This window comes from Cryptotermes secundus, unplaced genomic scaffold, assembly GCF_002891405.2.
Source record: "Cryptotermes secundus unplaced genomic scaffold, Csec_1.0 scaffold7, whole genome shotgun sequence".
Taxonomy (NCBI): domain Eukaryota; kingdom Metazoa; phylum Arthropoda; class Insecta; order Blattodea; family Kalotermitidae; genus Cryptotermes; species Cryptotermes secundus.
In genome coordinates, this window is record NW_019727389.1 from 1,808,953 (window position 1) to 1,817,655 (window position 8,703).

At 42.0% G+C, this 8,703-nt stretch overlaps 1 protein-coding gene across 1 annotated transcript in view; it reads right to left on the reverse strand.

Annotated features, from left to right (window-relative positions):
* Nucleotides 1-6,786, reverse strand: part of LOC111864610 — a 219,445-nt gene extending 212,659 nt beyond the window's left edge. Inside the window, exon 1 of the mRNA XM_023851976.2 lies at nucleotides 6,349-6,786. The gene's annotated coding sequence lies outside the window, so the exon portion shown is untranslated. The remainder of the gene's footprint in view (nucleotides 1-6,348) is intronic.
* Nucleotides 6,787-8,703: the final 1,917 nt, after the last annotated feature.

The window sequence follows — 8,703 nt, forward strand, 5'->3', positions numbered from 1 at the left end:
AAGTCCTTACACAAGGGATAATAGCTTTTGTAAAGAGCGGCGTGTTGGGCCAATTCCGCATACACAACATGGAATTCATTTTAGGAGGTTTACATATTGAAAGGCATGAAGATATTTTCACACTAACAGCCAGGAACGAAATTATACGTCTATTATCTTAGGACAGTAAACTATATCACTTTAAAAACTCTAATAGTCAGGACTAGATTCTCGCGTTGCAACATTCATTAGGTCAACTGAAAAAAAATCCAATGCTCTCATCGGGAATCGAACCCGTTATCTTCCGGCTTGTAGCATAGTGCCTAAACCAACTACGCTACCGCATGCCTCGCTTGTCATAGATAGGAAGGCAAAATTAAGACGGATCTTAAAAAAAAGTTTTGTGTGAGGCTGTAGGTTACATTCATCTGTTATTCCGAAACTTCGGTTGACTTTCAACGGACTACACAGCGTTATGTCCCAGAAGGTATAACTCCTAATAAAATGATACTTTCTGCGGAGTATATCAACTAATTTATAAGTAAATTAATTACAAAAAAATTCCGTGGCCTGTAGTCCGCAAGCGAACTATACCGACTGAGGGACCGCCGCTTGTCGGCGAAGTTAGTGCCTACTTTAGCAGATAGAAGGTGTCACGTGGTCAGCGTAACGGATCCCCACGGCTGTTAATCTCGGGTTTCTAGACCGGAGCCGCTATTTCCTTGAAATAGTTCCTCAGTTATCCTCACGAGGCTGAGTGGAACCCGTTCCAGACCCACTACTTCTCAGAAAAATTGGTAGCGCCGGGAATCGAACCCGGGACCTCTGGATTCGTAGCCAGGAACTCTAGATCACAGAGGCGGTCAAATTAATTACAAAAGGTAGTTTTAAGTCTCATCTTAAAAAGAAAGTGGTTCAGTATGTTTACCAGTTAGTTAAAAAGAATATTGTTCTGCGTCATTGATGCTTCAATTTTTTAGTATTCGGCATCGCAGCAAAGTGATTCGGCGAGCAGGGTTACTGGACAGGGATGTATAGCTCCATGCGTTCTTAAGCTTGTCACTTGATGGAAGTGAGTGGTTAGTCACGGGCCCCAACCTGACGTTAGGGTGCACCTCTTGGGAACTGGACAAATTACACGACATATATTTTACGGGCAAAATATTTATAACTGAATCCCACAGATTCACGTGGTAATCTTTTGTCCTTTTTCTATGCCTGAAAGCTCTTGCCATTACTATCTCTCGCCACACATAAGTACAAGTCCGACATTTAAGATAACGGAACTAATAAAAAAAAGTCTCTTCGCATGAGTGTCGCGCATTTCCTTATCTTATTTCAGTTGAAATGACGCCAGTTGCGTATTCCTGAAACTTATGTTGCCATCATACACTTCTGGAACTCGTTTTAGGAGTATCGCCTGAATATAAGTTACTGGTGCTCCTGACTTATGTAGGCAGACTTATTCCTTGAGTTTAAGGTGCTCTACGAGCCTTGGCCTTCTTGATGACAGGAACCCATTCTTCTCTCTTACTTGTCTTTTTCCTCCATCTTCTCACTTTTTGCTCATACTTAGCACGTTCAAAGCAGAAACTTATAACTCTGTCCCTAAATAGGAGCCGGGATAGCTCAGTCGGTATTGCTACTGGCTACGGACTGGGCGACCGAGGAGTCGGAGTTCGAGTCCCGGTAGGGTCAAGAATTTTTTCTCTTCTCCACGTTGTCAAGACCGGCTCTGGGGTTCACCCAGCCTCCTACCTAATACATACCGGGGGGTAAAGTGGAATGGGCGTGAAGCTGACCGCTCATTTCCAACTAGTGCCGAGGTCAAGACGTATACATCCACTCACACATACACCTTCTGAGACAAATTTACCTTACCATAGCCCCTTAATCTTCACGTATTTTACGTCGCAGATATTTTTTTTTTTTTTTTTTTTTTTTTTGCAATTTATAAGAGAATATTTAAATGGATAAGCATTATAAAATAATCCGAGTAATGTAAGACGTGAACTAGTTCTCAGTTCAGAAACGAAAAGAAGGAAGCATTTGAAAGACAAAATTAATGGCAGGTAGTAACAAAAAGAATATCGTTTTTTTTTTTGTGAAGTCATGCATTCATTTAAGAAGGACTACCAACCTTGACAAAGGATGACATTGATTCCCACAGTATTCTGAATGGGCGGAAGAATTACATCCGTCAGCTACAGACCCAACTGAAATATAACTGAACCATTAATAACGGAGTCTACTTCTTTTGAGTCTGAGGTTGCAAAGGAAAGCACGTTGAAGGGCTTTAAATCGTCAGGTATGGATCAACTCGCCAAATAACTGAGCCAAGCCTGTGCTTCACTTACGGTATTGTGCAACATTATCATTTATGTCGGTATATAGATGAAACTTGCTCAGCTAATTGCAGCGAAACACGTAGCAGGAGCATTTCACATTTACAGTCTCTCGTCATCCCCCCCCCCAATTTTACTTGAGAATATGCATACAGCAAGGTCCAGTAAAACTAGATGGTGTTGGAGTCGAGTGGGGCACATTAATTTTTTCTCCCTTTGGACCTTGGCCGCTTTTTTCAGTTTCTTAATCCTACACACAGTCTGTAAGACTCCTTGGACGGGGGATCAGCCCGTCGCAAGGCCGCTACCTACACATACACACCAACGCAAATAGAATAAACACACACAGACATCCACGACCCCAGTGTTCGAGCGGGCGAAGACGGTTCATGCCTGAGACCGCACGGCCACTGGGGTCGGCAGGGACACATTAACTGGTCGAATCAAATTGCATTCATGGTGAAATGAATAGCGGATTAATTTCTGGAAACGCTTGCTACCAATCATTTGAAAATATTTTCCTTGCCTTCTTCTGCTATTTAAAAGTTCCAAGACTGAAGTACAAAATACGGCAACTTAACCTCCGTTCTCATTGGGCGTGAAACTTGGTCCCCAGTATAGAGAGAAGAAAAGTGAGTGAAGATATTTGAGAACAGGATGCTTAGAATGATGTCTGGAACGTAGAAGGAGACAGGCGCCATAGCTCAAGCGGTTAGTCGCTGGCTTCCCACCGCGGCGGTCCGGGTTCGATCCCGGGTCTGGTCAAGTGGGATTTGTGGTGGACAAAGTGGCGCTGGGGTAGGTTTTCTCCGAGTACTTCGGTTTCCCCTGCCAATCTTCATTTCACCAATTGCTCCACAATCACCCTCACCTATCATCTTGGGCTGGTACAATAGGCCAGAACTGGCGGCAGTACAAGGGACTTAGTCCCACCCCACTAGCATTAAAAACAAATAAAATCCTTCACAGCAAGGAACTTCACAATTTGTAAATCACGGACGAAAATATCGAAATGGCGTGCAGCACGACTGAGGTGATAAGAAATTTGGAAGAGAGATCACTTCAGAGAGGTAGGTGTGGATGGGAGGATAATATGAAAACGAGTTTCACTCTTGACCCTAAAGATGAAGGTAGTATGTTTCTCCGAAACGCTGGTACCTTATTACCAGACTATATGGCGTCACATCCAGAAATATGGTAATATTCACTGCCTTGACAGCCTGGAATGTCACAATATGAAAACACATTCAAAGAGGTAGGGTGTATAAGTGCGGACTGGATTCATCTGGCACAAGACAGGGACCACTGTAGCCTCTTGTGGGCAAGGTAATGAAAACATTCTGGTTACATAAAAGGCAGGAGAAATTTTGGGTATATGAGCTACTATTAACTTCTCACGAAGAACTCTACTCCATGGATGTGCTGGACAATTTGTACTTCCGTTGCGGTCTCTCAAGGCACGCGGTAGCGTAGTTAGTTGAGGCATTTTGCTACAAGCCGGAAGGCAGCGGGTTCGATTCCTGATGAAGTCACTGGATTTTTCAGTTGACCTAATCCTTCCAGCCACACTATGGCCCTGGGGTCGACTCAGCCCCTAACAGAAATTAGTACAAGGAATCTTCCTGGGGGTAAAGGGCGGCCGGTGCGTAAGGCTGACCTCACCGCCATCTATGAGCCGACTGTCTAGAAAATGTGTGAGCCTCGATATCTCACAACCCTATGGGCCTTCACGGCCTGTTACAGGGATAGTTTTATCTTTTACTTTACTTTGCAGCCCATTAATATTCAGTATGTATAACAAACTAAAACAAAACAAACTCCATGGCTTTAGTCCGCAAGCAAACTGCTAACTTCGCCGACAAGCGGCGGTCGCTCGATCGGTCTATTCAGTAGGTATTTCAAGAACAAAGGCTTGTAGTAAACATTGGAAAGTTTAGTCGTAGAAACACTAAATGGTGGATTAGTGGAAGTCTGGCTTCGAAAGTTCTTCGTTATTGAGGATATTCAGACATAGATGGGAGAAGACTATGTAAACGGACCTTGGAGAAATGTGTTGCGAAGATGTGAATTGGAATCAAGTGGCTCAGGACATAATGGCGGGGATATGTAATGCCTGTGATGAGTGCTAGGGTCTATACGAGTATTGTCGTCTTCTCGGTTATGACACCGTGTAGTCTGGTAGGTGGGTTCCAGCATTTCGGAGGGAAACAATGTTTCCATCTTCAGAATTTGGAAATACATAGTTATGTTCTTTGATACGTTAGTAGTCCACCCACCTACCAGACTACACGATGTCAAAATCCTGAAGACCACAATACTGTATAAATCTTCACTGGACTGTACAATAATAGTGGATGTCTTAATCAGATGAATGACCGTCTACTGTATAAGGTAGAACCAGCTAGCATGAAATTATGACACTTGCAGTAGGTGGCTCGCGCATTCCTTGTTGATAACTAAAATAAACTTTCTGACAGATATGTAAATATAGCCTATGCCTACCACCTTTCTGTTTCAGACTAATGCACCCGATAGCTCCCCCTCCCAGAACCCGTTACATTGTTTTCAATAGTCACCCTCGACCGTTACGTCCCAGTCCCTGGAATCTGGTAAAGGGTTCTCGGAAAGAAACGTCACATCCGTGAGGGGAGAATTGTACTACATATAATCAGCTGTGTAGTAAGCATGCATCTCAATGACCTGTAGACCACGATAGTGAAAGTCCGAGACGACGTATAGTCACACATATCGTGACGTCACAGAATTGAATCTCCCCCTCCCTTTCTATTAATATATCCTGCAAACTGCCGGTCCAAGTTTCAAATGAAGTATGATAAGTTATGAGAAGCGTAGCTAATAATTGTATATTTTCTTTAATGTTTCTTCTTTTATGCAAATATCGTGAAAAACGGGGTTATCTTCACTGAGTATGTTAACCAGTACACATGTATCCTGACGGGTCTGCTATATTTCTAAAAATAAGTACTTGATACAGCAACGTAATCTAAGAATGAGGAGACTGTGCAATAGTTCAAACGGTTAGGCGCTGGTTTCTTACCGCGGGGGCTCTGGTTCAACCCTGAGTTACTTCATCTGATCTGAAATTCATGGTGGTCGAAATGGCACTGGAGCAGGTTTATATCTGAATTTATTCTCTTTCCATTAGTAACCATCATTCCACCATTGCTTCATATTCTTTTGTCACCATCCCTAATGTATGCAACAGACCTGACCAGGCAGGGCACTGTCATACCCTTGGTCTTTAAGTTAGGAAGGCACTTGGCTGGCTGCAGAGTGGAGCACAGGAAATGAATCCTTTTTTTTTTAATTAAAAGGATATATTGGGAGAAATAAAGGGACCCAGTTCTTTTCATACTTCTATTTCTCCGGAAAAAATGGGTGTCGTATATCCAATTTAGTACAACACAATTTGTTTCGAAGTCAACAGTGTGTGCAGCACTGTATAAATATATTACAACGTGCAAGATATAAACATATACGTATATCTCAGATATATCTCAGATCACTATTCAAGGCCATTTTCTGGCGCAGTGAAAAAGCCACATGACAGGCTTGCGAAATTTTATACTTGAAACTTCAAATTACGAGACATATGCCAGGCTATTTTTGTGATAATCTGGCCAAGTAGAAGGCATATAAAAGAAAACAATGAAACTTATTAATATCTTAGATACAGTTTATTTATTATTACAAGAATGAGTTCATGGGTAACACAAGCTGGGAACAGAAAAATATTCTTTCCAAGTCGTGGTGTAGTCCTTTACAGTGTGCTGAATAAGAAGCAAAAGTAATATAATTACTGCCATAGACAAATGACAGTTTTCCCCTGCGCCAAAGCACCGTACTATGAAGGTTTTTAAAAGTAAGGGAAAGATCCATGTAACTTGGATCTCTGCATCAGACGAAGGAAGTTCTCAACTTAATACTCCGACTGTTTTACCCCCGGCCAAGAGAAATTCTGGACGTTAAATAATACTAAATGACACAAAATGATACATCTTACCTACAGAGCTGCTTCTCCAAGGTAAAGTCAAGGAGCACGAAGAACAACACAAATACTATATTTTGCAGCGAGGTGTTGGTTTGTAAGTTTGTTGTTTGTCCGTGTGTTATAACGGTTTTCGATATACACGCACTTGATTTAGTCACGTTAGAGCGTCGCTAGACACACGTTCGGATATGCTTCCGCGTAGTTGAAACAAACACAGCACACTGACATACGTTAGAGCTGTACTGAACTGAACGCGTCGCAGGCGAGAAGGAATGTGTCACACTGAAGCACAGACGGTCACAATTATGGCAGCACAGCTGTAAGAACGGGTTTAATGAAGTGAGATGTTTAACAAAAAGACACACAAATTATTTGTTGAAGGATTTCGTGGAGGCGAATCGAAGGTTACCAGAAGAAACAAGCGAGTAGCGAAACTCTGGAGGGCGTTGGTGTCGAATCATGTGAAGGCATGGGCTGTGGAGGAGGGAGTGGGGACGAAAGATTCGCGCTTACGTCACACGCGGCAGTGCATTTATATACCTTTCAGTCAAGGTAAAAGGATAAATGTGGGTCACAGTTAGGAAGTTTTACGCTGCTCTAAACAAATTAATGTAACTTTCTATGCAGGATTACCATTTTCATTGTCAGGAGTAGACAGCTGTGTGAACCGGAAATAGTTTTAGTAAATATGTGTAAAGAGATCCTGTTCCATAGCTGCTAAGCAAGTTAGTATTGCGTCTGGATTATATGCGAGAGGTAACCGGTTCGAATGCCGGCCTGGATATCGAATGTCCTAAGTTCTTCGTGGTTTTCCTCAGTACTCATAATGCTGGAATAGCACTTTAAATCATGCCACGACTTCCTTTTATATACTTTCTGATTCTTATTTACTAAATCTTAACATATTCGACGCTATGTACTGTGAACTACTGACAACGTCATTAAGTGAAGCATACATACATGAACGTGGTTAAATAAGCACAATGTAGTCGGGTTCTCCACGAATTAATGCTAATCTGTACTCTTAAGGACAGTGGATTTATTAATATATTCATACATTATTTAACAGTGTTTCAGTAGCTAGACTATACGTTGTGGAAAGGAGGGATTACAGATGAGTGATGAATTGAAAAGATATGGAGAGAAGCGGTCGAGGCCAAAACAGCGAATTATTTTGAAAATTTCCAGGAGGTAGTAAGGAAAACCACGATAAATCTTAGTAAGGGCAGCAGATGTCCTGACCAAGATTCGAAATGAGCACCTCCCGAATACAAGTCAAGAGCATTACCACTACAGCAAGTACAAGTACAGTTGGAAAGTTAATCACAGTATAGTACGTTATTTTTTATCATCACCATTAACATCCTAATGAATTATGTCATGATTGGTCTGTTCCGTCCTCTTGAAGAGTATGCTGGTCCCTCCGTCTGAACTGTGGGCATCCAATGTTTCGTCTTCTGTTTGGGTTGTATGTTACATTTTTCTTTTAAATCCGTCTGTCTTCAATTGGTAAAATGCGATATTTCCACTACGATATGGATTTTATGACTTTATTATTAAATCAAATTGTTCAGTTCTTCCCTAATTTTAGTATTTCTTATTTAGTCCTTCCCTGGGTAGCCTGCTACGCTGCTGAAGGATTTCATTTCTGCAGTTTCAATTTTTGATACAATTTTTTGTTTTTGTTATAGTCCAAGTTTCGGATCTCTGTGTAAGTATTTGTAGCGGGAGCTGGGATAGCACAGTCGGTATAGCGACTGGCTACGGGCTGGAAGACCGAGTGGTCGGGGTTCGAGTCCTGGTAGGGCCAAGAAATTTCTCCACGGCGTCCAGACCGGCTCTGGGGCCCACGAAGCATCCTATCCAATGGGTACCGGGAGATCTTTCCCTGGTGGTAAAGCGGCAGGGGCGTGACGCTTACCACTCATCTCCAACTAACACCGAGGCCAAGAAAACGTGGATCTATACATCCACTCCCCCATACGTCTTCATGGAGTAGTGCTTAATTAGTTAAACACAGGGACTTCACCTTTTTTACCTTTACTTTTATAAAACTTTATCTCTTTATGTTTCCTTCTCTCGTTATTCGGTGTTCTTCTTATGCTGCACATTTGGTTAAATACATGCATTTCTGTTTCTAAATCTCTTCTTTTTATGTTATACTTCATTAACTGTTAGCCATATGAAAAATACCGTTGGAGCAAAAGTCGTAAATGATTGGTACGTATAGACCTTGTTGTATTCCACGTACCAGTGAGAAACCCATGTTAGAACTATTGTGTGAGAACAGAACGGAATCCCCCATCGGTGTTAAATTTCACAGAAATCCTCTCAGTAAATTTGGAGACAGGGCATGAGGACAAAGGT